Source organism: Panthera onca, chromosome C1, assembly GCF_046562875.1.
Source record: "Panthera onca isolate mPanOnc1 chromosome C1, mPanOnc1 haplotype 2, whole genome shotgun sequence".
In the NCBI taxonomy this organism is placed as follows: domain Eukaryota; kingdom Metazoa; phylum Chordata; class Mammalia; order Carnivora; family Felidae; genus Panthera; species Panthera onca.
Genome location: NC_138346.1, coordinates 141126843 through 141154579, shown reverse-complemented (window position 1 = coordinate 141154579; position 27737 = coordinate 141126843). Strand labels below are relative to the sequence as shown.

Below are 27737 nucleotides of genomic sequence, written 5' to 3'. Positions count from 1 at the left end.
ATTTCCCAAGGGGCACATCATCAAATCACGGGAAGAACCTGGCTTCCCTACTCAAGTCAAGTTGGACAGCCATTGCTGAGGTGGTCATAAGGCAATGGTGCTCTCTTTCCCATAATATCAGTGATGACACAGGCAGAGTGGCCATGTCAGGCCACGGGGGACGCCTCTCTAATAGGCTGACCACACTTGGAACACAGACAGGGCCTCTTCTGAGTAACCACAAGGAGAGGACAAACAGACTCAAAGGCACTCCTCCAAGCGGCTGGCCAGCACCCGTAGGCTTTGGAACACTGGTTAACCCCAGACCCTGGCAGGAGGGAAAAGTCCCAGCTCTCCAGTTAGTTGCTTCCACAAAAGTAAACCAAAATGAGTCAGATGAAGATGGAGAAGCCTGCAGAGACACAGCCTTCCATGTAAGGATCAGCAGAAAGAATTAAAACTGGAGATGGGAGAACGCGAAGAACCTGGGCAGCTGATGTTCCTTCCCAGTGAGTCAATATGTGAGACACGTGGCAGGACGTGAGCAGCTTGTGTGTGCATGTTCACACTCATGTGCAAGGAAGGACCTTTTGTATTCTTCTGCCTCCTCTTGGTTCGCTTGTCAGTTGCTGCTCACCATTTTTGTGGATTGGAAACTTTAAAATATTATTATTAGAGGGAGAGCCTAGTTCTTTTTCATATTACAAAATTGCCCTTGGAAAAGTTTGGATCAGTTCAGTTTTCATTCTTGAAAATAGAGTATAAGAGGGTCTGTTTACTTCACCAGTGGCAACACTTTGGGATAATATTATTATCTCCATTTATATATTTTTTAAATTTTAAATGTTTATTTTTTATTCTTTTGAGAGAGAAAGCATGAGCGGGGAAGGGACAGAGAGAGGAGGGGACAGAGGATCCGAAGCGGGCTCTGTGCTAACAGCAGCAAGCCTTATGTAGGGCTCAAACCCATGAACCACAAGATCATGATCTGAGTCAAAGTCAGACACAACCGACTGGGACACCCAGGTGGCCCTCTCCATTTATATTTTCAAAGTAATACATACTTGTGATGAAAATTACATTCATATAGTATATAACGCTGAAAAATCTGCATCTCCCCCTCCTTACCCTGTTCTACTTCCTGTGTTAACCAACTTCAGCCAACCTGATTTTCGTTCTCCTGATGATTGCCACAAAACTAAATAATATGTTTATACCTCAATTGCTTGATTTATCAACTTTCTATAGTATTTATCGCCTCCTTACTTGAGGATTTGTGATAAGTTATCCTCACTATGTAAATAAGGAAATTGTCCCTTTACTCTGCCCCCCATACCCATTCTCCCTATTTCCTTCACATCCTGTCTTCTGCCATAACTGCCCCATTCCTTTTATAATATTTATTGGGTTTGCCATAGTTATATTCCATTCTGAAACCAAAGTCTTTCATACTTTTTCTAAAAATTTATTCTAAAATTTGAAAACCAATAAGAAGCTTTTATAACCGTAAACATATAAAAATTATTTACTAAAGAATCAAGGAAGGAAGGAAATTAGTCTAAGCTACTCAAAAGAGAATGTTCAAAAATCAAAATCAGAGAAGTCCTCTTTTCTTACCTTAATTAGTTTCTCACATCTATACCTTAATTTAGGTTGCTTCTTATTTTTTTTTAAAGTTTTTTTTTTACATTTATTTATTTTTGAGAGACAGAGTGAGACAGAGCCGTGAACGGGGGAGGGACAGAGATAGAGGGAGACACAGAATCTGAAGCAGGATCTAGGCTCTGAGCTGTCAGCACAGAGCCCGACACGGGGCTCAAACCCATGAACTGTGAGATGATGACCTGAGCAGAAGTCGGACGCTCAACCGACTGAGCCGCCCAGGCATCCCTAGGATTTTACCTCTGATTTTACACTAGGATTTTTTTACACTAGGATTTTACCTCTGATTTTTTTCTTCTGGGGTTTCTACTTACTTTTTTAAAACTAATTTACAATAGAAACATATCCTCATGATCATATCATTAAGAACATCCAATTTCTGGGAGCCTGGGTGGCTCAGTTGGTTAAGCATCTGACTCTTGATTTTGGCTCGGGTCATGATCTCATGGTTTGTGAGATCGAGCCCTGCATGGGGCTCTGCTCTGACTGTGAGGAGCCCGCTTGAGATTCTCTCTCTCCTCTCTGCCCCTAACCCGCTCGTGTGTGTTCTCTCTCTCAACATAAATAAACTTTAAAAAAAAATCCTATTTCTTTTTTTTTTTAATTTTTTTTAACGTTTATTTATTTTTGAGACAGAGAGAGAGCATGAACGGGGGAGGGTCAGAGAGAGGGAGACACAGAATCTGAAACAGGCTCCAGGCTCTGAGCTGTCAGCGCAGAGCTCGACACGGGGCTCGAACTCATGGACCGCGAGATCACAACCTGAGCCGAAGTCGGACGCTCAACCGACTGAGCCACCCAGGCGCCCCCCAAAAATCCTATTTCTTAAACATACCATTTTGAATGGCCTAATTTTATCTCATTGTGGTGTAGGTATATACCAGTTGCCACCACGTGTTTGTTTTGTTTTTTTTTTTCATTTTAATTATACCCTTAAGTTATTTATAATATCTCTTGGATCCCTTGACTTTCTCTTTCTTGGATTCTTCTTTCATCTCATTGAAGAACACACACAAGTAATCTTTCAATGCTATGGTCTGAATGTTTGAGTCCTCCCTCCCCCCAAATTCATATGTTGGAATCCTAATCTCCAATGTAATGGTACTGGAAGGTGGGACCTTTAGGAGCTGCTTAGGTCATGAGGGTGGATCCCTTGTGAATATAATTAGCGCCCTTATAAAAGAGGCTCCAGAGAGTTTATTTTCTCCTTCTTCCATGTGAGTTAGTGGCAGTTTGCGCCCCAGAAGAGGGCCTTCACAAACACCTGACCATGCTGCACCCTGATCTTGGCCTTCTAGCCCTCAGAACTGTGAAATAAAAATTTCCATTATTTATAAGCTGCCCAGTCTGTGGTATTTTGTTATAGCAGCCCCCAAACAAAGGCAGTGGATAAATGTTTGAGTCTCTGTTTTGTCTATAGACATTCTGAAAGTTGAAAATCAATAGTCAATATTTTGTCAATATTATATTATAATATACAATATTATAACTGTATAAATACAATATTATAATATTATAACTGTATAAATATTATTAACTGAAAGATTGAGTAGTGCAGTTCTGAAAAACTCTTTATGTGCCCTGATATTCACTTAGTGAATAATTTGGTTGAATTGATAATTCTGGAAAGAAAAATCACATTCCTTTGGTATTTAAAGGCATTGTTGCACTAGGTTACTCTTCTGGCATCTGAAATTACTGACAAGAAGGCCATGGCCATGTTAATTATTCTTTTATGATACTGTATCTTTACTCCCTGGAGGCATTGAAAATCCTCTCTTTGCATTTCATGTTCTAAATTTTATCACAACATATATGGGTCCTTTTAAAAATTCTTTTTGTATAGTCCTCAGCAACTCCTTCCAATTTGAAAACTCATTTTTCTTTTGATAATGTTTCTCCTTCATGTTCTCTGTTCTTTCTGGAATTCCTGCCAGATAGATGTTAGACTTTTTTTTTTTTTTTTTTTTTTTGAGACAAAGAGGAGGGGGGAGAAGGGGAGAGGGAGAGAGAGAATCTTAAGCAGGCTCCATGCTCAGCAGGGAGCCAGACATGGAGCTTGATCCCACAACCCTGGGATCATGACCTGAGCCAAAATCAAGAGTCGGACGCTCAATTGACAGAGCCACTCAGGTTCCCTAGATGTTAGACATTTTGAATTGATCCTACATGCCTTTTAACTTACCTCTCATATTTTTCATCTCTCTCTTTCTAGACTATATTCTGGAGTATTTCTTCAACTTTCTTTCAGCCCTTCTACTGAAATGTTTAATTGTCATGAACTCTGGCTGTCCTTGGTGTATCCATTCACATTTACGAGTATATGTTAATAGTAGAGCATATGGCCTTGCACTGCTCACTTTAGATACAGGGGTAGAAGTCAGGCTGGTGGGATGCTTCTCACACCCCCGCACATCCCCTTTTCATGGCCTTCGCAAGGACAGGCTCACTGTGGAGGGCCCACCGTCCCTCAAGGAGCCCTAGATCTCCCCGGGCCGACTGTTGAATTCCCCTAAAGAGCACACTCGTCTCTGAAGGGAGCCAGTACATGGCCAGCTGCTCTGCACCCGTGGCAGGGAAGCGGTGTGAGTGAAGGTGGCCAACTGGCTCAGCTGCCCACAGCCTGCCCCACAAATGGTCATCCTGATAGCCAACCCGCATTCCATTCCTACTTGACCGTTCTGTCAACTCAGAGCTTGGCACCGCTTCTGGAAGATAGCTCTCCTTCCAGGAGTCCATCTCTCTCACTGCAGCGTCCTCTCATACCTCATACACAGCTCCCCCCTCTGAGATTTATTTGGCATTTCAAGCCCAATGACTTTCTATCTTCTAGAGAATTATCAAAAACTCTGCTGATGTCCCTACCTGCTACATTCGGCACCACAGTGAATTTATTCTCTTGTGTACATCTTTGCTGCCATTTCAGTAGAGCTTCTGAGTGGGAGGGAAGGATCTAGGTGGGCTCACTTCAACTCTCTGAACTAAAACCGAGCGTGGTACTGTTACCCGTTGTAAACTTTGTGTGGGACGCGAAAAATATACATCTCATCTTTCATTTGCCTTTCTATAACTTCTAGTGAGGTCGAGTTGCTCATACTTGGTTGGTCATTTTAGCTTCTTCAGTGGGCAGCCTGCTTACATGATGCATGGTTCCAACATCATCCAGGTCCAACAGATGTTTTTCTCCAGCTCCTTGCACAGGCCACGTGAGGTCACCAAGGCATGTCGCTCATGAGCTCTCAGTCCCTGTGTGTCGTAAGTCGTTCTTTATGAATTATTAATCCACAAAAATAGAGCTGCCAGTTAAAAGAGCTCAATGTTCTCCTTTCTCAATGTTTCCTCCTGCTTCCATTTCCTGACTTTGTTGAGGAATGAAGGAATGTACCACGTCCAGATGTTCTCTCCTGAAGGCAGGTTTCCATCTTGCCACCTCCCTGAATTCTGACTCTCTGCTCTTGGGCCTTGTGGTTGGAGTCCCCTCTGCTTGCCCATAAAAGGCCTCTGGAACATGCCAGGCTGGCACCCCTGCCCCAGATTCCACTCCCCGGCAGGACGTCTGTGTGAGATGATAGGCTCTGTGAGTGGCGCCATTCCTGCATCTGGTGGTCACAGTGACAGGTACCAATGCCCATGATGTCAACATCCCGGGACCCCCCCACTTTGATTTATATAAACTGAACGCTCTCTGTCCCCCGTAGCTCAGAATCACAATGCTACTTGATTTCAATAATCTGAGTACTCTTTGAACAAAGCTCTCTATTTGGGGAAAGGCATCAAACCCCTTCTGAAAATTAACCCTTGGAAAAAAAGGCATGATAATCCTGAGAAGACTTGAAGTCATATATGTGCCTCTTAGGAGTTTTATTTTAAGTAAGACAAGGAACTTTAATACACTCATGCAGCAAACTGGGAAGATCTGGGGACTTCAGAACCCACGTTCTCCCTCCCAGCCGGGCAGGGGGCCATGGGACTGTGACTCTACCTGTGGCAGATAGCCTGTGCCTCAAAGCCTCAAGAATGATCCTTCTCCTGCTTACCTCGCAGGTGCACAAACTTCTAAATTTAGGACAGATAAAGAGGAGCCAGACAGAATGGCCTCTAATGAAAGATGAGGGGTGGCTTCTCGCAAAACTTCTGGGAAGGCCACAATTTTATCTTAAACCATACTGTCACGGGAAGAAATGCTGCCTAAGGAGACTCAAAGAATGGGACTCAAACAGGAACATCCCATAGAAACCTCCCAGGGATCCTCTCTTGCAACCCGTATAGGCAAAGGACTTTGCATATAGTAGATACTTGCATCATTCTGCTAGGGCTGTCCTAACAGAATACACAGGCTGGGTGGCTTCAACAGTAGACATGTGTTTTCTCACGGTTCCTGAAGGTTTGTGGAAGGCTTGGGAGACAGAAGGACTGAGGCATACTGCCCACACTTGAGGAGCTCAGAGAGCCCTGCAGGCAATAGACAATGTCACCATACCACTCAGTATGATAGGTTCTGTGAGAGGAGGGAGCCCTGAGGCAGCCTATTCTGACTCAGGTGGGACCAGAGTGGTGTCTCCAGGGAGAATATGGATCTCAGTAGGGGCTGGGCAGGCAAAAAAGAGGGTCAGAGAATACCAGGAAAGGGAGCAGGCCATTCAAGTCATAAGAGAGAAAGTCTTGCCCCTTTGTGGCACTCTGAGTAGTTGAGTGTGGTGAGAGGTAGAGCATAAAGTGGGGGACGGAGGGGTGCCTGGGTAGCTCAGTTGGCTGAGCATCTGACTCTTGATTTGGGCTCAGGTTGTCATCCCAGGGTCATGGGATCTAGCCCCGTGTCGGTCTCTGTGCTGAGCATGGAGTCTGCTTAGGATTCTCTCTCTCTCCCTCTGCCCCTCTCCTGGCTCACACACTCTCTAAAAAAAATAAAAGAAGTTAATTAATTACTTAATTAAAGAGTGGGGGAGGGAAGGTAGGCAGGAAATGAGTCAAGAGGGGAACCAGGACATATTAAGGAGTTTGAATTCTTACCCCAAAGGAAATAAATAGGTAATCACTAAGGGCGTTAAGTAGGAGAGTCACAAGAGCTTTGCAGTTTAGAAAAAGCAATCGTGTAGCAGGGATTCCAGACTGAAGGGTGAGACAGGAGGTCAGTGCATTGGCCCCAGAGAGAGATGGTACAATTTCAGTCCAGAGCAGTGGCAGTGAGGATGGAGAGCAGGATTGGATTCAAGAGACATTTAAGAGCCTGTATTGGACTTGTGACAGAATGTGGGAGGTACAGGAGAGGCTAGGGCAAACATCTAGCTTTCTTTTGGGTACATGGGTGGATGACAGTGTCATTCACCGCAGCGTAACTAGGAAGAGGAGCAGGTTTGGAAAGAAAGGTGAGCAGGTCGATGGAGCACACTAAGCTCTGGGGGTCCATGAATCCCAAACAGAGATATTCAGGAAGATTGGATTCAGGGCTCTGGAACTTGGGAGGGGACTGGCTTCGTGATTGGAATTTGGGAGACACTGGCATATTAGAGTAGGTGCTATAACAGGACGGTGTGAGGTCACCCAGCAGAAAGATGCAGACACCTATGTCATTTGATGGATGGGGAAACCGAGGCCAACCCAAGCTCTCTCAGATGATACATGGCCGAGCTGGGCCTGGAGTCAAGTAGTCTGCCCTCCAGTTCCATTGCCATTGCCAAGCTTCTCCAGGGAGCCTGAAAATGAGCCCAGCCATACCTGGGAACCAGCAGATTGTACTTCTGTGGTTCTTCTGCTTTATCTGTAGTTAGCAGCCCTGGAGCAGCACCTCAGGTGGAAAAGACTTTGCTGTGTTGCTCTTGGGGCTTCTTGGAGGTTAGTGCACATACCCATCCTGGAAATGCCCTCGCATGGGATAAAGCATGAGATTCACACATCTGCTGCCATGTTCATGCTTGCATTTGAGGCTTACAGCTGCCCAACAGGCCTCTCACTTCCCTGCCTCCTTCTCTAGACTCTGCCCACCTTAGGCTCTTTGCTTTACCTCTCCTCTCCACCAGACTTTGCCTATGTTAGTCCCATTCCATCTCCACTCTAGAATCTAGGTTCTCTGCTAGACCAGTGAGAAAGCAATTCCTGCTAAGGTGAGCGCTAATAGGTTCATGAGAAATCCACCCCATGGTACCTACTCTTTCTAACCAGAGTTCTTGGAGACATGTAGGCAGTGGTGCTAATGGCAAGAATTTCAAGTGACTTGGCAGATTATTGAGGAAAGGATAGGAGTGTGAGCAGGAGAGGAAGCAGAGAGAAAGCTGGGAGGTAGATCTCCATGAGTATATTTCATATCACATTAAGGTGTTCGGATTTGAGTTTTATTCAACACCGTGAGATCGGAGTCTGCCGGTCCACAAACCCCTTTTTGTAATGACAGTTGATGTTCTATTTTACCACCTGGCAAAACAATTATGTGTGTTGACTGTGTACACACACACACACACACACACACACACACCCCACAAGCATCTCTCACCTCCTGGTATGAAATACAACAGAGGCAGAGTAAGAGTAGTTTTCAAATCAAGGCTGCAAGTTTCAAATCTACTTTCTCAAGTATTGTGAGTGATATTGGTGGATCCAGGGCTGGGCCAGCTTTGAAGCCCACTCAGAAATAGTGTTTACTAAGGGATGGGTTGAGAAGAAATCCTCTGCATGAGAGATGTTTTTTCTCTCTTGGCAAAATATAGTTTGCTGCTTTCAAGTTAATGAAAAGAAGAGTGGAAAAATAAACATCTGAAAGGTCCTTTAAAGGAAGTGCAAATCTGGACAGACTGAGAAACACAAAACAGTCTGTCCTGCTCCTTCTTGTCCTGTTCCAGCCAAGACTCAAGCCACAGTGACCTCAGGGTCACTGAAATAAAGAGCCCATTGGGGTTGGGGCTTGGAATGGAGTAAGGTTGTCTGGCCCATGAGGCACAGACAGCGGGCTTATCACAAGGGTCTAAAACTCTATGCAGGCCCTGGGGCATCCTGCCTGCCTGCCTGGGTAGCAGATGGTTGGTGGCCTGACCCTCTGCTGTAACTCCCAGAGAAGCGCTAGACCTCAGGTGGCGGGTCAAGCCCAGCCTTCGTCCCAGCTGCAGACAGGAAATGCTGAAGCAATGGGAACCAGGGCAATGGAGTTCATGAAATCACATGCTCTCTGGCTGGAATAGAATCGCAAGGCTGTCCAGTCACACTCCCACCAGTTGGTGTCTGAATTTCCTCTACAACATTCCCATCCGGTGGTCATTAAGCCAGAGCTTGAGGAGCCCCCATGACAGGACATGATTATCCTTTAAGGAAGGCCGTTTTATCTTCGCACGGTTCTGACTGGAGGGGCAGTCTTGCTGACACTGAGTCTGAGCGCCTTCCGAATCTCAACTACCCAGTGTGAGATGATCCACAGTCACATAGATGCAAAAATTCTTAACCAAAATTTAACAAACAAAACCCACAGCACACAAAAAAACAAAACAAAAAAATAATCAGCTGTGACCAAATGGAGTCTAGCACAGCTATGCAGGATGGTTTAATGTTTGAATACTAACCAGTATAATTCTTCATATTAGCAGACTCCAAAGGAAAAACTGTATGTATGATCAAGTCAACCGATGCAGAAAAAGCATTTGACAAAATTCAATGATTCCTAATAAAAACTGACATCAAACTAGGAACGGAATGGAATTTTCTCAGCTTAATATGGAGCATCTACGAAAAACCAACAGCCAGCATCATACTTATTAGTGAAAGACTGAATTCTTTCTAAGAATAGAAACAGGAAGGTTATCTGTTCTCATCACTCATATTTAACATAATACTGGAAATTATAACCACAGCACTAGGGTAAGAAGAAAGAAATTAAAAGCATACAGGTTGGAAAGGAAGAAATAAAGCTGTCTTTATTTGCAGATGTTATGATTATCTACATAGAAAATCCCAAGAAATCTACAAAAACAAAAAAACACCTCTTTCGATTTATAAGTGAATGCAGGAAGATAGAATACAAGAAAAACACACACAAAACAATCACAGTTCTGTGGACACCAAAATTCTGTGGTTCAGTGTCTAACTCTTGATTTAGGGTCAGGTCATGATCTAACAGTTTGTGAGATTGAGCCCCATGTCAGGCTCTGTGCTCTCTCTCTCTCAAAATAAATAAATAAACTTAAAAAACCCCACAGTATCATTTATAATCACTTTAAAGAAAATGAAATACTTACATATACAGTTAGCAAAACAATGTATAGTATATATAGGCTGAAAATTGCAAAAAGCTAGTGAAAGAAATTAAAACCTAAATAAGCGTAGGGGGTGCCTGGGTGGCACAGTCATTTAAGTGTTTGACTCTTGATTTCGGCTTAGCTCATGATCTCACAGTTTATGGGATCAAGCCCTGCATCAGGCTCTATGCTGACAACATGGAGCTTGCTTGGGATTCTCTCTTTCCCTCTTTCTCTCTGTCCCTACCCTGCTCTTGCTCTCCCTCTCTCAAAATAAATAAACTTTAAAAGAAATAAATAAAACCTAAATAAATGAAAAGACATAACCTGTTCATGGATTAGAAGGCTCAATATAGTTAAAGATACCACTTCTCTCCAAATTGATCTGTAGGTTTAATGTAATTTCTTTTCTTAATTTTAATTCCAGTATAATTAACATGCAGTGTCATATCAGCTTCAGGTGTATAATATAGTGATTCAAAATTCTATACGTTACCCAGTGCTCATCATGACTGAGTGTACTCTTAATCCCTTTCACCTATTTCACCCATCCCCTCATCCACAACTCCTCTGGTAACCATCTCTTTGTTCTCTATAGTTAAGAATCTGTTTTTTGGTTTGTCTCTGGTTTTTTTGTTGTTGTTGTTTGTTTGTTTCTTTTTTAAAAGTTTATTTATTTTAAGAGAGAGAAAGCAGGGAATGGGCAGAGAGAGAGAATCCCAAGCAGGCTCAGTGCTGTCAGTGCAGAGCCCAACATGGGGCTCGAACTCACAAACCATGAAATCATTACCTGAGCTGAAATCAAGAGTTGGTCACTTAACCAATTGAGCCATCCAGGCTCCCTGTTTTGTTTTTTAATTTCACATATGAGTAAAATCATATGGTATTTGTCTTTCTTTGACTTATTTCACTTAGCATTGTACTCTCTAGATCCATCCATGTTGTTGCAAATGGCAAGACTTCATTCTTTCCACGGTTGAGCAATATTCCATTGTGTATATACACCACATATTCTTTATCCTGCATCTATCGATAGGCACTTGGGATGCTTCCATACCTTGGCTATTGTAAATAATGCTGCAATAAACAAGAGTACATATATCTTTTTGGACTAGTGTTTTTGTATTCTTTGGGTAAATACCCAATAGTGGAATTACTAGGTCATATGGTAATTCCTATTTTTAACTTTTTGAGGAACCTCCATACTGTTTTCCACAGTGGCTGCCCCAGTTTACATTCCCACCAGTAGTGCACAAGGGTTGCTTTTTCTTCACATCCTTGCCAACACTTGTAGATTCTTGAAGTTTTGTTTTTAGCCATTCTGACAGGTGTGAAGGATACTCATTGTGCTTTTGACTTGCATTTCCCCGATGATGAGTGAGGCTGAGCATCTTTTCATGTGTCTTTGGCCATCTGTCTTTGGCCATCTGTCTTTGGCCCATTGGTCTTCTTTGGAGAAATGTCTATTCATGTCTTCTGCCCATTTTTTAATTGGGTTATTTGTTTTTATGGTGTTGATTTGTATAAGTTCTTCATATATTTTGGATACTAACCCATTATTGGATGTGTCATTTGCAAATATCTTCTCTCATTCAGTAGGTTGTCTTTTTACTTCTGTTGATTGTTTCCTTTGCTCTGCAGAAGCTTTTTTTTTTTTTTTTTTTGATCTACTCCCAATAGTTTATTTTTGCTTTTGTTTCCCTTACTTCAAGAGACATATCTTTTAAAAATGTTGCTGTGGCCGATGTCAGAGACACAAACTGCTGCCTATCCTCATCCAGGATTTTTGAGGTTTTATGTCTCATATTTAAGCCTTTAATCCATTTTGAGTTTGTTTTTGTGTATGGTGTAAGAAAGTGGTCCCATTTCATTCTTTTGCATATAGCCATCTAGTTTTCTTTCCCAACACCATCTGTTGAAGAGACTGTCTTTTTCCTGTTGCATAATCTTGCCTCCTTCATCAAAGATTGACCATATAATCATGACTATATTTCTGGACTCTCTATTCTGTTCCGTTGATCTATGTGTTTATTTCTGTGTCCGTACCATACTGTTTTGATTACCATACCTTTGTACTTTATTTTGAAATCTGGGATTGTAATACCTCCAGTTTTGTTCTTCTTCTTTCAAGTGTGCTTTTGACCATTCAGGGTCTTTTATGGTTCCATATAAATTAGGATTATTTGTTCTAATTCTGTGAAAAATGTTGTTGGTATTTTCATAGAGATTGCATTAAATCTGTAGATTGTTTTGGGTGGTATAGATATTGTAACAACATTTGTTCTTTTAATCCATGACCATGGAATGTCTTTCCATTTGTTTGTGTCATCTTCAATTTCTTTCATCAGTATTTTATAGTTTTCAGAGTGCAGGTCTTTCACCTTTTTGGTTAAATTTATTTCTAGGTATTTTATTATTTTTGGTGCAGTTGAAAATGAGATTGTTTTCTTAATGTCTCACTTGCCATTTCATTATTAGTGTATAGAAATGCAACAGATTTTTATATATCGATTTTTTATCCTGTGACCTTACTGAATTCATTGATTAGTTCTAGTAGTTTTTTGGTGGAGTCTTTCGGGTTTTCTATATATAGTGTCATGTCATCTGCAAGTAGTTAAAGTTTTACTTCTTCCTTACTAATTTGGATGGCTTCTATTTCTTTTTCTTGTATGACTGTTGTGGCTTGGACTTTAGTACTTTGTTGAATAAAAGTGGTGAGAGTGGGAATCCTTGCCTTGTACCTGACCTTAGGGGAAAAACTTTCAGTTTTTCACCATTGAGTATGATGTTAGCTGAGGGTTTTTCATAGGAGGCCTTTATTATGTTGAGGTGGTTTTAATGTAACTTCTATCAAAATCTCAGCAAGGTTTTTTGTAGATATATACAAACTTATTCCAAAATTTATAAGGAAAGGCAAAGACTCTAGAATAATGAAAACAATCCTGAAAGGGAAGAAGGTGGGAAGAATCATTTTCCCCAATATTAAGACTTAATATACATTTAAAGTAATAAAAACAGTGTGGCTTTTAGTAGACGGATAGACACATAGAGCAATAAAACAAAACAGAGGACCAAGAAAGACTCATACAATATGCCTGATTTTTGACAAAGGTGCAACAGCAATTCAAAGGAGGAAAGATCACCTTTTCAACAAATATTGCTCAAGCAATTGGACATGGATGGGCAAAAAAAAAAAAAAAAAAAAAAAAGGTTTTTGGCAGGGAGTCCTGCCTTTTGTTTGTGAAAAAAACATGGATGGACCTTGAGGGCATTATGCTAAGTGAAGTAAGTCAGACAGAGAAAGATACTGCATGGTACCACTTAAATGTGAAATCTAAAAAAAGTCAAACTCATAGAAACAGAGGGTAAAGTGGTTAACAGGGCCTGGGGGGAGAGAAAGAAGGAAAGGTTGGTGAAAGGGTCCAGACTGCCAGCTATAAGATGAAAAAGTCTGAGGATCTAATGTATAACATGGTGACTCTTGTTGATAACATTGTATTTTACAATTGAAATTTGCTAAGAAATTAGAACGTTAAGTGTTCTTACTGAAGCAAAACAAAACAAGGTAAGGATGTAAGGTGATAGATATGTTAATTAACTCAAGGGAGGGAATAGGTTAATAACATATATGTCTATCAAATCATCATGATGTACACTTTAAATATTTTATAATTTTATTTGTCAATTGTACTTCAATAAGGGTGAAAAGACCCAGAGTGAGTGGCTAAAGAAACTATGTATATCCATATCATAGAATACTACTTAGCAGTAAAAAGAAATGAACTATGGGGCCCCTGGGTGGCTCAGTGAGTTAAGCACCCAACTCTTGAATTTCAGCTCAGGTCATGATCTTGCAGTTTGGGAGATGGAACCCCACTTTGGGCCCACACTTGGGATTCTCTTTTCCTCTGCCCCTCCCCCACTTGCTCGCTCTCTCTCTCTCTCTCTCTCTTTCTCTCTCTCTCTTTCAAAAATAAATAAATAAATTTTAAAAAAAGAAATGAACTATTGATACGCTTAACTTGTATGAATCTCCAGAAAACTGTGTTGTGTGAAAAAAGCCAATCTCAAAAGATTATAGTCTGTGCAATTCCATATGTATGACATTTTTGAAATGACAAAATAGTAGAAATGGAGAACAGATTCATGGTTGCCAATGGTCAGAGACAGGTGGAGAGGAGGGAAGTGGTATGGCTATAAAAAGGCAACAGAAAAGATCTTTGTGGAAATGGGAAGATTCTACACCTCGACTGCCTTACCTGGCTGTGATACTGTACTAGGTTTTTTAAGATGTGACCATTTGGGGAAACTGGATAAAGAATACAATGGACCTCTGGGGGCGCCTGGGTGGCTCAGTCGGTTAAGCATCTGACTTTGGCTCAGGTCATGATCTCACAGTTTGTGAGTTTGAGCCCCACATCAAGCTCTGTGCTGACAGCATGGAGCCTGCTTTGGATTCTCTGTCCCCCTCTCTCTGCCCCTCCACAGCTCTGTCTCTCTCTGTCAAAAATAAATAAACATTATAAAGAAATTATGTGTACACACACACACACACACACACATATATATATACACACATACGCATACACACGGACTCCCAAGGCCCAGAATAAGAATCTTCAGGGGTGAGATGCAGGTGTCTAATATAAAATCTGCCTGGATTTGAAACCACTGAGATGGGGAATAACATGAGATAAGCAATAAGAATGAAATAGATTGGGATAGAGTGTGGTGCTATGTGATGGAATGGGCCTTGAATCTCTTGCTCAAAAGTTTTAAGATTACGAAATAGAAATACATATGATTTCTGAGAAGGGAAGTGATGTGAGTAAAACAAAGCTGCCACAACTGAAGAAGTTTCAGAAGTGGTGGTTCCTGTGTATCCATAGAATGGTAATGACTGGTTGACTCTTCCTAAGTTTCAAGAATGCCAAAGGCTGGTCAATGCTTTCTTTGCTGACCACATTAATAAATGATGTAATTGCATCATGTGATTCTACAATTCTGGATGATGATTTTTCTCAGTGATTTTTGTGCCGGAAGTTCTTTATCTTTATTAACGTATTCCTAGTCTCTGCATTTCAAATATTCTGCCATGCAGGATGAGAGGTTTGATCCTGTCATGATTTTTAAAGGGGCATCAGAAGGTGGCTGTCCAGCTCATGACACTCTTCCCTGAGAACCGCCCCTGCTCTGTCCATAGTAGTGCACAACGTTTAGCAGCTATGCTTGAGCTATATGGCCTTGTTCACCTAGGTGAGACAGAGTCCCCAGGAGATCAGAATTAAGATAAATAGACATGAACTGGCGTTCTCTGGTCCCGTAACCTGTGCACGGGCCACTCAGGTGTTGCGGGATGGGATGGCTGAAGTCGTGAAGGTCATCCTGCAGAGAGAGAGAAGGCAGCTGATTCAGGGAGAGGCAGAAGCCAGGACTGACTGGAGCTCTTGGGGCTCAGTGACTCTCAGCTCTCAGTCACTTCCTGTCTTGGGTGACCCCAAAGCCCCCACAACCTTGCAATATGCCCTTTTTCCTGCCACAGCTGCTTTGAAGTGGCATTCTGTTATGAGCCAATTCAGGGACTTGATTTTGATAGTGAATACCATCATAAACCCACTTACACCTGTTACTTTCAGTATGCTGATTGAAAATTAACAAAGGAATTTTGTACAATTATCTCCAAAGGTGAATTCATATCCAGTGCTTTTTGCTTTTCCTTAAAGTAACAGTGATGCTGACTTTTCCGGTCAAAGAGGAAACCACTGACCAAGGCGGGACTGAGGTGGTTTTCTGGAAGGGAGATAGAAGGAGGAACCTCTTCCCATATCCAGGCAGTGGCGCAAAGATTGAAGCTAAGAAACAAAACCATCCTGAAGTTAAAACACTTCCTGCTATTGGCCTCTCTTTCTCCATTTGGAAATTCTGTCTTAATATCTCCTTTAAACTCTCCAGACCTTAACTTGAGCCTTTTTCTGAGGAGACCGGGAAACAGCTGTGATTGGTGTCTCTCCTGTACAGAGAAGCTGTCACTAAGGTGCTGTTCAGCCCTTTTTTTGTAGGCTAACCAACTCCCTTCCCCTCAGCTCTGCAACCTGTGATCTTTGCCGCTCTACCCAGACTGTTACTCACTTGCTCTTCCTTTCCTTGCTGCCCCTCCCGGCTCAGTGCCCACATTGGGGTTGGTGCAGAGAAATGGAGGTTAAATCCTCTCTTTCTCCCTCCCAAAGTTTCCATTAGTGTCTTCTCTTGCTTCCCTTCCATTCTTTCTGCCATTTCCAAAGTTCAGGTCTCATCAACTCTTAACTGCCTTGTGGGACTAAGACCTCTGCCCTCCCCTGCCTTCCTGCCGCCTGCATTTATCCGCCCACAGATTCCTTCCTTGACCAAGTCATGTTCTAAGGCCTTGCTGTGATCCTATCACTCCCTTGCTCCAAAGCCTTTCCTCTTGCATATGGAAGAAAGTGTAGACTCTAGGTTCGTGTATTCACTCCGTTCTCTATGAGCAGGCCCAACTGACCTCCCACCGAACCCCCTTTGTGCTTCCTGTGGTCCAATCCAGCATGCTGGGTGCCCAACATGACCCCATGAACCTGCCTATGTTTTCTGGCTTCTGCACACCCTCTGTCCAAACTTTCTTCCCCTTTCTCAGCTTGTCCAAGTCTTACGTGTTCTCCTCTAGCTGGGTGTGCCTTTCTTTGTGATTCTCCTAGTCAGAATGAATTAATCTGCGCCACCCAGTCACACAGTTTATGTTTTTGTTCATAAAACTTTTCAGGGTCTGGCCTGTAGTCCTAGAATATGCACCTGTCCTTCCCACTAGAAAGCCAGTGCTTTGAGGACAAGCCAGGCCCTGCTGCTCCCAGTAAGTTCCAGGTCCCTAATTCAACGCAGGGCACGGCAGTGTGTGATCTCCGCATGTTGGTTGGGTTAAGTTTGCAAAACTACGTGCCCATAGGCAAGCTGTGTGCCCACAGCAGTTTCCTCTGGTCATGTGACTACTGTTTTAGAAGATGCATGAGGTCAAATGACTCAGCAAAATTTTGCAGGCCAAATGACAGGAAGTAAGAGCTTCAGAAGCTGACTCGATTAACACTGATCTAAAACACATGTGTCTGGAGCCCCGGCGCCGGTGTGGGAAGATTTTCCACGGCATATGCCAAGGGTCTGCAGCCTGATCCTGTGCCCCGGGAGGAGCCAACGCACCACAGGCTCCCCTTGGCATCTGCTTCCACATCGAGGGCACTTAGGAAGCCTGCGGGGCCTTAAGCACACCTGGAGTTATGCCTCCCCTAGCCAAGAAATCCATCTGCCCGGATTTCCCAGATAATGGAAACTTGCCCCTAAAGGCACCAAAACTTTTCAAAGTAAAATCCGTTTTGATCAACAGTTTCCAAACAGAAGAACACATTCCTGTGCTTTCGTGTCTTCTCAAGCTGTCATGAATGTTATTTGACCACCTCTTGATAGCTCTGGGCTGACCTCAGGTATATTAGTTGCCGTTTTTCCCACGGGTGGCCCACTTCACTGCTACTGTTTTACCTTCAAATAATAACAATTACAACAAAAATAGCCAGCATTTATGAGCCCTTCCTATGTGTGCAGCTCACGGAGGGACACTGTACGTAATGATTTCATTTTGGCTTCACGACATCCCTAAAAGGGAGATGTTATTTTTCCCAGGTTTGGGGTGTGAAAACTGAGGAGCTGGTTAAGTAACTCGCCCACGGTTACATGGCAAGTTAAATAATGGACAGTGGTCCTAACTCAAGCAGTCAGCTCCAGAGCCCACGCTGGCAAGTCCTTTACTCTGCGGCTTCCCTAGGCACAAATTGGCCTGAAATACGGTGATCGACTCATCCAGGGACTTTCCTGGGCTTAACACTGAAAACTCTCAGTCCAGGAAAAACCACGGTGGTTGGCCACCCTAGCTTGAAAGCAAGAAAGCTTTCACTCACCAGAACACCTGGCTTTTGTAAACCGGACCTGTGACTTGCTGTCATCTACCCCTGACCATCGAAGATCGGAAAAGAACCTCTGAACCGGGTCAGACCAGGAGGGCCCAACAGAGAAACAGGTCCCTTAAGACAGTTAATGTTGCTCTCCTTGAAGACATGTTTGTTCAACACGAGTGGGGGGTGAGAAACTTCTACGAGTAAAAATCACATATTTCTTTCTTTATATTCGAAACAGGAAATGGCTACACACATTTATTGTGGGCAGTTTTCTACATCAGACTGTGTTTGTGAGGCATGTTAAAGAACATCTCATTCAGTTAGCGAAAAATAAAGAACACCTCACTTCCAAGGAACAGTGTCTCAGGCTTCACGCATTACTCAGCTTCACAGGCCAGCTGACTGTGACTCATCTCTGCGCATGCACACAGGTGGCAGGGAGACAGGTCCGCCTGCAGCCGTGCCCCACTGCTTGCACAGAGACATCGCAAAAAGGAAGGCTTCCCTGGAAAGACCGACAACGGTGAAGTCTGCATTAAGGAACCTCTTCCATCCATAGGAATAGTTGCAAGTGAAACCCTGAGTTAACTGATCCCACACTTCTGGTTTATTCCAGTGGGGTTTTAGCACTCCTTCAAAACCAGTGGCTGCACCTTTCTGGGGACCTCCTCCTTAATCTGCCTGGCGCTCTGGCCCAAGGAAAGTGGATGGGCTTTGTGACTGCCTTTTCCTCAAAGGCCTTTTCCAAAATCTTTCATAGCTGGGAAATCAAGGTCAATGGCAATCTGGCTCCCAGAATGGCAGGGCTGCTGTATTTGGAGAGTGTTGCTTCCACAGGATATTAAGTACTCCTCTGAGAGTTCAAGATTAATTTCTAGGCAAAGCAAGTGCAGTGGCTTTCTGCCTCACTTCTCGCATTTGTGTAAGCCTGGACATTATCTTGGCGGGAAGACAACGTTTTAAGGAAAGAGGAGGCAGAGGAAAACTGATCAGCCTAATGGCAAGATGGATGCTGCTGTCTTCCCCACAGAAGTTCCTGGCTTATCTTGCATTTGCTTTGAGGCAGCTTCCGACAGGAACTGCACTCAGAGCCAGGCCCTTGGGGCTGCCCTTGAGCCTCTCCCGAGGGATCCCCAGCTCCAAGCAGCCAGCGGGCATTTGATCAGGCAGCCACATTACTCTTCAATGAGTTAAATAATTTTTTTAGGAATCAGAAACCAAAGAGTTTGAGATTGCCAGAAAAGGTAACAAATTTGCTTTTCCTTAACTGTATAAAAAATTGGCCCATGGAAAATTATAAGGGCATTTTTAAAGGACATTGGAGTTTTGTTTTCCATTTTCTTCTTAAATTTAATTTAGCTATTTAGGGAATTGCTTATTAAAACCAAAAGATCAAGATATTTTCTCCCTTAAAGCCACATCTGGTCTGTTTTCTTTCATGGGACGTTCATAGCATCTTCAGGGAGGGAAGTGATCACCTCTACTGGGGGAGCCAGCACTATTCTGGTCCAGTCTCCATAAATACTATTATTCAGTTTGTGCTTTTCCCAACTCTCAACTACCTGGCCCATTCATGGGCTTTTGAATGTTGCACGGAATTTCTGCAAATTGCCACTGACACGGTATTGAAAGCCTGCACAGGCAAACACCTCTGTGCTATGGTGGAATCCTAGATGGACTTGGCTGTGACCCACAGCAAAGTTAGACCCTGAAACACAGTCTCTCTCTGCAGGAGCCTGTCTTCCCCAAGAACGTTAAGTGAGGACCCCAATTTATTCTGTTCAGTTACCTCAATACCCAAATAGAAAAACCTGTTCAGACCATCCACTTAATGGGAATAGAGGCAGAAAAGGCTGACCAAAGTGGGTAGGCTCAGAAATGTAAAGCCATTTTCAAAGTAATAAAATCTGACTTCAAATTAATGCAATCAAAATGAACTATAATGTGAGTTATTTGTGTAAGGCGTTAAGGCCCAAAGCAATAATGACATCTTGAAAGTTAAAATTTAAAAAAAGAAAGAAAGAAAGAAAGGTAAAATGTACTGAAGTTATGACCCCTTCCAAATGGATGTACCAAGGTAAAAGCTATGAAACCCTTGTTCTTTGGCCCTTTACATTCAGTTTCACGCAAGGTAGATCCAGTCATCCTCATGATTCACAGATTCCATATTTGCAAATGTGCCAGTGGCTAGAATGTATCCGTTCTCCCCAAATCAGCACTCCCTGTTCTTCTGCGCTCACTAGAGACAGCATGAAATTTGAGGCGCCCACTGCACTGCTTTCTGGCTTTCTAGCTGAGCAACACCACTGAGTTCCAACAACGGTATGCTCTACCTTCTTGTTTCCACTCTCTTCCTATAAATAAACATCCTTTTCACAGTCTATTTAGTGTCACGTTTTTCACATTTTGGTGTCTTTTCCTGGTGATTTCGTGGTTTAAAATGACTCCCAAGCGATGTGCTGACGTGCTGGCCAAGATTGCAAAGCTCCAGGCTCTAAGGGGCCTTATGGAGAGAATACGTGCATTAGACGCCGTGCAGGCATGAGTTATGGTGCTGTTTGCTGCAAGTTCAATGTTAATGAATCAACAGTATATATAATAAGGTGTCTTTCAACAGAAACATACATAAAACAAGGTTATATATTGATGGGTGGAGGAAACCGCTGTGACCAGAGGATCACAGGAATCTAACCCTGTATTTACATTGAAAGGTGGTTCAGTGTTTGCTAATTCAACGTTCATAGAAACTTTATGAAACATAACTACCACAAATAATGAGAATATTTTCTCAAGCTTATAACTGCCCTTTTAAGGAATTTCAACTCACATGTGTCTCTTTTTGTCAGTTTCTGTTCACCCTCACTTATTAAGTATCGATTGTGTGGGAAACATGATGATAGTTCCTTAGAGGGTCCAGAGATGACTAATGCCAGTATCCTTGCCTTTCAGAAGCTTCTGGTCCAACAGAGACAAGAATTTGAATTGATGGAGCCTAACAGCATGAGGTAAGAAAACTAATACCTGTTCAGGTGTTTATCATCACAGAATCATAAACTGCCAGACTTTGAAAAATCTGGCCCACTGCCTCCTCCTCCAATACCTCTCTCACCTGGCTTCCAGGGTACCAAACCATATCCCCATTCTCTCCTAATCCCCACATTCTCCTACTGCTAAATGTCGGGGTGCCCCAGAACTCAATCCTTGGATCACATTCTATCTATACTCACTTCCTTTGTCATATTATCTGCCTTTCTGATTTTAAATATTAACACTGATGACACTCCCTGACCTCAAAATTCACATATCCACCTACCTATCTGACTTCTCCATTTGAAAGTGCAAGGGGATGGGGTGCCTGGGTGGCTCAGTTGGTTAAACCGTCCAACTCTTGATTTTGGCTTGGGTCATGATGTTGCAGTTCATGAGATCAAGTCCCACATCTCCCTCTCTCTCTCTCTGTCTCTCTCTCTCTGCCCTTTCCCTGCTCTCTCTCATTCTCTCTCTCTCTCTCTCTCAAAATAAATAAATCAAAATTTAAAAAAAAAAAGAAAACAAATGCCAAGGGGCATGTCAGAATTATCTCAAACTCCTAATATCAGCTTCTGATCTCACCCCACTCCAACATTCTTCATGTCAATAAATATGTTACTTTGTCTGTAGAAGATTTATTTCATTTATTTTATTCTATTTATTTTTTCCAAAAATAAATCACACAACAATATATCCACTCACATGTGCTCTTGCCATTTCCCCATCAAGAGATGGAGTCTCTTTCCCTCTCTTTGACTCTTGGCAGAACTTTGTAATTGCCTTGATGCATAATGTTGCAGAAGTGAGGCAAGACTTCCATGGTGATGTCATAAGTTTGATACACAAAATACCAACACCATTTTTCACAAAATTAGAATAAATAATCCTAAAATTTGTATGGCAACACAAAAGACCCCAAACAGCCAAATCAATCTTGAAAAAGAAGAACAAAACTGGAGGTATCACAATCCCAGATTTCAAGATACACTACAAAACTACAGTAATTAAAACAATATGGTAATGGCACAAAAATAGACACGTAGATCAATAGAACAGAAAGCCCAGATATAAACTTATGATTATATGGTCAATTAATCTTTGGCAAAGGTGGCAAGAATATGCAATGGAAAAAGTCTCTTTAAATGGTGTTAGGAAAACTGGACAGCAAAAGAATTCTGCAAAAGAATGAAATTGGACCACTTTCTTATACCATACACAAAAACAAACTCAAAATGGATCAACGGCCTAAATGTGACATCTGAAACCATAAAAATTCTAGATGAGAGCACAGGTAGTAATTTCTCTGACATCAGCCATAGCAACATTTTTTTTAGGTATGTCTCCTGAAGCAAGAGAAACAAAAGCAAAAATTACCTATTAGGACTATATCAATATAAAAACTTCTGCACAACAAAGGGAACAATCAACAAAACTAAAAGACAACCTACTGAGTGGGAGAAGATATTTACAAATGACAAATCTAATACAGGATTAGTATCCAAAATATATAAAGAACTTATACAAATCAACATCATAAAACCAAATAGCCCAATTTAAAAATGGGCAGAAGACATGCACAGACATTTCTCCAAAGAAGACATTCAGATGACCAATAGACACATGAAAAGCTACTCAACCTCACTCATCATCGGGAAAATGCAAATAAAACCAGAATGAGATATCACCTCACACCTGTCAGAATGGCTAAAATCAAAGCCACAGAAACAACAAGTGTTGGCAAGGATGTGGAGAAAAAGGAACCCTCTTGCACTGTGGTGGGAAGGCAAACTGGTGCAGCCACTGTGAAAGACAGTATGGAAGTCCCTCAAAAAAATAAAAATAGGAATTACCATATGACCTAATAATGCCACTACTGGGTATTTACCCAAAGAATACAAAAACATGAATTCAAAAGATATATGTACTCCTCTGTTTATTGCAGCATTATTTACAATAGCCAAGATATGGAAGCAACCCAAGTGTCCATTGGCAGATGAAGGATAAAGATGTGGTATAGGGGCACCCGAGTGGCTTAGTTGGTTAAGCGTCCAACTCTTGATTTTGGCTCCAGTCATGATTTCACAGTTCGTGGGTTCGAACCCCACCTCAGGCTCCACAGGTGTGGACCCTGTTTGAGATATTCTCTCTCTCTCCCCACCCCTGCTCCTCCTGTGCTCATGCTTTCTCTCAAAATAAATAAATAAACTTAAAAAAAAGATCTGGAAAGATGTGGTATATATATGCAATAGAATACTACTCAGACATGAAAAGAATAAAATTTGCCATTTGCAACAGCATGGATGGATCTAGATAGCATAATGTTAACTGAATTAAGTCAGTCAGAGAAAGACAATACCATATGATTTCACTCATGTGGAATTTAGGAAATGAAACAAATGAACAAAAAAAGAAAGAGACACCAAAAACTTAAATATAGAGAACTGATGGTTATCAGAGGGAAGGTGGGTGGGGGGATGGGTGAAATAGGTGAAGGGGATTAAGAGTGCACTTATCGTGATGAGCACTGAGTAATGTATAGAATTGTTGAATCATTACATTGTGCATCGGAAACTAATAAAAACACTGTATTTTAATTATGCTGGAATTAAAAAAATACTTTTGAGGAAAGAAGTTTTTGGTACAAGCTCCACCTGGCTCTCTCTCTTTCTGAGGTGACTCACCCCTGGAACCTTGGAACCCAGACACCAAGGCATGAGGAAGCCAAGCAGCCACATGGAAAGGCCACATATAGATGTGGCCAACAATCAGCATCAACCACCACATATGTGAGCGAGCGAACTCTCAGAAGAAACAAGCCTCCAACGTTGGAGTTGCCTCAGCTGACACTGAGTGATCAGAGGCAAGCTGTTCCCTCAGAGTGCTACCCAAACTGCAGATTTGTGCGCAAAACAAATGCTGTTGTTTATGCCACCAAGGTAGGACATGACTAGTTATGCAGCAATAGAAATCTGAAACACTCTTGTTAGAAATGCTCAGGCCCAAACCTGTGGTCATCCTTGCCACCTCTCTTTCTCTTATACCCCACTCCCAATCGGTCAGAAAATGCTCACAAAACATATCCAGAATCTGACCTCTTCTTGCCACCACCATTGCTACCAATCTTTCAACATAGTTCCTCACAGGAGTTATTTTGGTAGCTTTCCAACTAGCCTCCCTGTTTCCACCCTTGCCCCTCTTCGATCTCATTCTCAACACAGCAGCTAAAGTGATCCTATTAAAAGTATGTCAAATCATATTAACCCTCTAATCAAAAGCTCTAATGGCTTCCCATATCATGATACAATTTCTTCCAACCTCCCCATGAGCTCTCTGTCCCTATTTCCTACTCTTTTCAGTCCCCAGGTATACTGACTTACTTAATGCTCCCCAGACACACAGGTCTGTTCCCACCTGGGCCTTTGCACATGGTTTACTCCTTTACTTCCCTCAAGTCTTTACTCAAATGTCACCTTTTTCATGAGGATGTTCCCTGCCACCTTAGCCTCCTTCCCTGCTTCACTTTTCTCCACAGCACTCCTCACCACTCGCATAATTTTAATTATTTATCTGCTTTCTCAGTTGCCACTTTTCACACCACCACCACACTCACACACAGAGAGACCACAGAACACATAGTAGAGTGTTAGCTACATGATGTCAGGAGTTTCTGTTTTAGTCACTATTCTATCCCTGGCATCTTAAACAGTACCTGACTGACACATTGAAGGCCATTGATAAGTATCTGTTGAATAAGTGGATGGGATTAAATGCTTAGATCAAGTCATATTATCTAAGTGGCCTTAGGAAAATTTGAGCCCAGTCTTTTGCTCTAGCTTTTATACCATGTAAAATACAGTAAGAGAATACCCAAATTAATCAATAAAGAAAATGTACTGTCTTAGAAATGAGACATCCTGAAATGCTTCCCAAGTTGATTATTTTAGAAGCATGATGATGGTTCCCAGGACATAGCATTTTCTATCTTTTCTCTCTACCATCTGTACTTATTGTATGTTATGGACTAAATGTTTGTGTCCTCCCCACCCCCCGCCAAAAATTCTTCTGTTGAAACCCTAACCCCAATGTCATGGTATTTGGAGGTGAGCCCTTCAGGAGGTAATCATGACTAGATTAGGTGATGAGGGTGGGACCCTCATTATGGGATTAATGCCCTTATAAAAAAGAGGAGGAGACACGGTATTTTTCTTTCCATGTGCGCATACCAAGAAAAGACCATATGAAGACAACCAAAAAGAGTGCCCTCACCAAAAACCTGAGCACCCTTATTTTGGACTTACAGCCTCCAGAACTGTGAGAGATTGATATTTGTTGTTTAAGCCACAGAGCCCATTGTATTTTTTACAGCAGCTCAAGCAGACTAGGGCAGTATGGCAGATATTTCCCCAAGATGGCCACCCCTATATATTTCTTCTATGGCATGTTTTTCATGCAATAAGGCTGATGTTCCTCCCACCGAGAGGTGGTGTCTATGTTGTAGGGGTTGTAGACTGTCAATCCTAATCAACAGAGTGAGGTGGAAGTGATGCTATGTGAAACCAGATTACCGAAAGCATACAGCTTCCACTTGGCTCTCTCTTTCAGGATGCTTCCTTGGGAACCTTGACAACATATTGTGAGGAAGCCCGTGCCACACGGAGAAGCTGACATGGAGAGGAACTCAGCCCTCCCGCCAGCAGGCAGTTCCAATTTGCCAGGCATGTGAGTGAGCCATTTTGGAAGCGGGTCCTTCAGCCACAGTCAAACCTTCAAATACGTACACCTCCAGCCAACATGTGTTTGCAACCTCATAGGAAACTCCTAAGCCAGAACCTCTCCCAAATTCCTGGCTCACAGAAACCATGAGAGATTTTTGTTGTTTAAGCCATTAAGTTTTGGGGTAATTTGTTAAGGAGTATTTGTGTGACCCAGATTGATGTCATCTTGGACAAATCCACCGCGATGACTCCTCTGTGACATGAAGCCTTCTTGAGCACAGCACCCACCCCCCAAATTCTTCCTTTTTGTTTAACCACACCCTTAAGTACACTCTTGGAGCATGACATCCTTGATCTGCTCTGGAGATATGACTATGATTCTCAAACATTCTCCTCCTGGGTGGTCTCCCAGTCTCTAAGGCTATGAAAACAGGTCAAAACAGATCTTACAGGAGGTGGGGTCGCAGAGATATCCTCTTGCCACCACCCAAGACATGCTTCTCTCCATAAGTTCCTTTAATGAATCATTTCTTGACAAGCTGTGCTTGTTGGCCTTATTCTTCAGTCTTACAGCCCCTTTGGCCTTTGGAGGACATTTTGTATATACCTCCCTTTCACAGAGCAGTATTGGCTAAATTAATACACTCAACATGTTAGCTTTGTCCTTCATAGTTAAGGCATGGCCGCTACAGCTTCTGACATCTCATCACCGTTTCAGAAAAGCATGACAATATTCTAAGAGCAGAATTAAATTAACCTTATAAGCACCAAGCAACTAGAATCTTTGGAGTTCAACTCTGAACATAGGATTGCAACATTAAGAGCTACAGGACTAGCTAGTTTTTTGTTCTCTTGTCAAGCTAGGGCAGGAACCCACTCTAAAATCCACATTATCTTCGCCACTAGTAATCTCACTGATGAAACTGCATTGGTAGCATCCATTATGCTAATTAGAAAGCCACCAATTTCATCAGCAGAAACCTATTTCTAACATTAATTATGTCAGCTGATAAATTGTCTGGCGCTGATCAGAGATAAAGATAGTGGAAGCTTTTGCAGTAGCTGTTTCTGGAATACAGGTTTCCTAATTAGAGTGCTGGCTTTCCACCTTAGGATGTAAATTCTCAATTAGGACAAACGATAGTACCTAGGCTATCATGTAACTCTGGTATATAAGAACACTCTGCCTTTGGTAAAATATTTTAAAGTATATTACAGACATTACAATGCCCAGTTGGGTCTCTTATCTCAAGTTCATTTCTACATCCCCTTTCACACATCCCCTTCAAGTCTCCCTGTTAGTTTCATTAGTTTCTGAGGAACCAAATCCACTCATACAGGGATAGGTTTTGGGTTTTTTTTAATTTTTAAAAAAAAATTTTTTTTAAGATTTATTTATTTTTGACAGAGACAGAGACAGAGCTTGAGCGGGGGAGGGGAAGAGCAAGGGGGAGACACAGAATCCGAAGCAGGCTCCGGGCTCCGAGCTGTCAGCACAGAGCCCGATGCAGGGCTTGCACCCACAGACGGTGATATCATGACCTGAGCCGAAGTCGGATGCCCAACCGACTGAGCCACCCAGGCGCCCTGGGATAGGTGGGGTTTTTTTGGTGTTTTTTTTTTTTTTGATACTCCATCTAGGACAAGCTGCAGAAACTGTTTTGGCTCTGAGATCTGCTAAATGTGTGCCCATTTCCCAAGGAAGGTAGTGATCCGTGCAGGCAGTTGAGTCCAAACCCGTGTTCAAGAAGGACATACCCCGCATTTCTTTCACTGCCTCATCACTTGCATCTTGAGTCAGGGATCCTCATTAAGGTTGCATATAGGATTTGGTCCCTTGGTGCCTAACAGATTAAGACCAGAACTGTGTTACTCCAGGCCCCAAGCCCAGCAAAGAGCCCAGCACGGGGCTTGATCCCACGACCCTGGGATCATGACCTAAGACGAAATATAGAGTTGGGCCCTCAACCAACTGAGCCACGCAGGTACCCCAACATGCTAAGTGTTTTTCGTGCATCAGCTGATGTAATTCTGGCAACAGCCCTACATGGAAGGAAGTGTTGTCCTACTATGTGTTTCAGGGAAGTCAAATACCACACCTCAAGTCTCACAGAGCTTCTTGTCCAGGTGAAAGAAATCACTGTGCAACACAGCAAGTGCTACCACAGTGGCATGTCCAAAAG

At 42.4% G+C, this 27737-nt stretch overlaps 1 protein-coding gene across 14 annotated transcripts in view; it reads left to right on the top strand.

Moving 5' to 3' along the window:
• The window catches only part of SLC44A3 (solute carrier family 44 member 3), a 331946-nt gene that overhangs the window by 147308 nt on the left and 156901 nt on the right, over positions 1-27737 (top strand). For 11 of the 14 annotated variants that reach the window (XM_078451634.2, XM_078451631.2, XM_078451632.2 and 8 more), the window contains 2 exons: positions 20759-20814; positions 25442-25558. The gene's annotated coding sequence lies outside the window, so the exon portion shown is untranslated. Of the gene's footprint in view, positions 1-20758; positions 20815-23511; positions 23776-25441; positions 25559-27737 lie in introns of all 14 variants that reach the window. The other 3 variants (XM_078451633.2, XM_060626293.3, XM_078451636.2) reach the window with 2 other exon arrangements.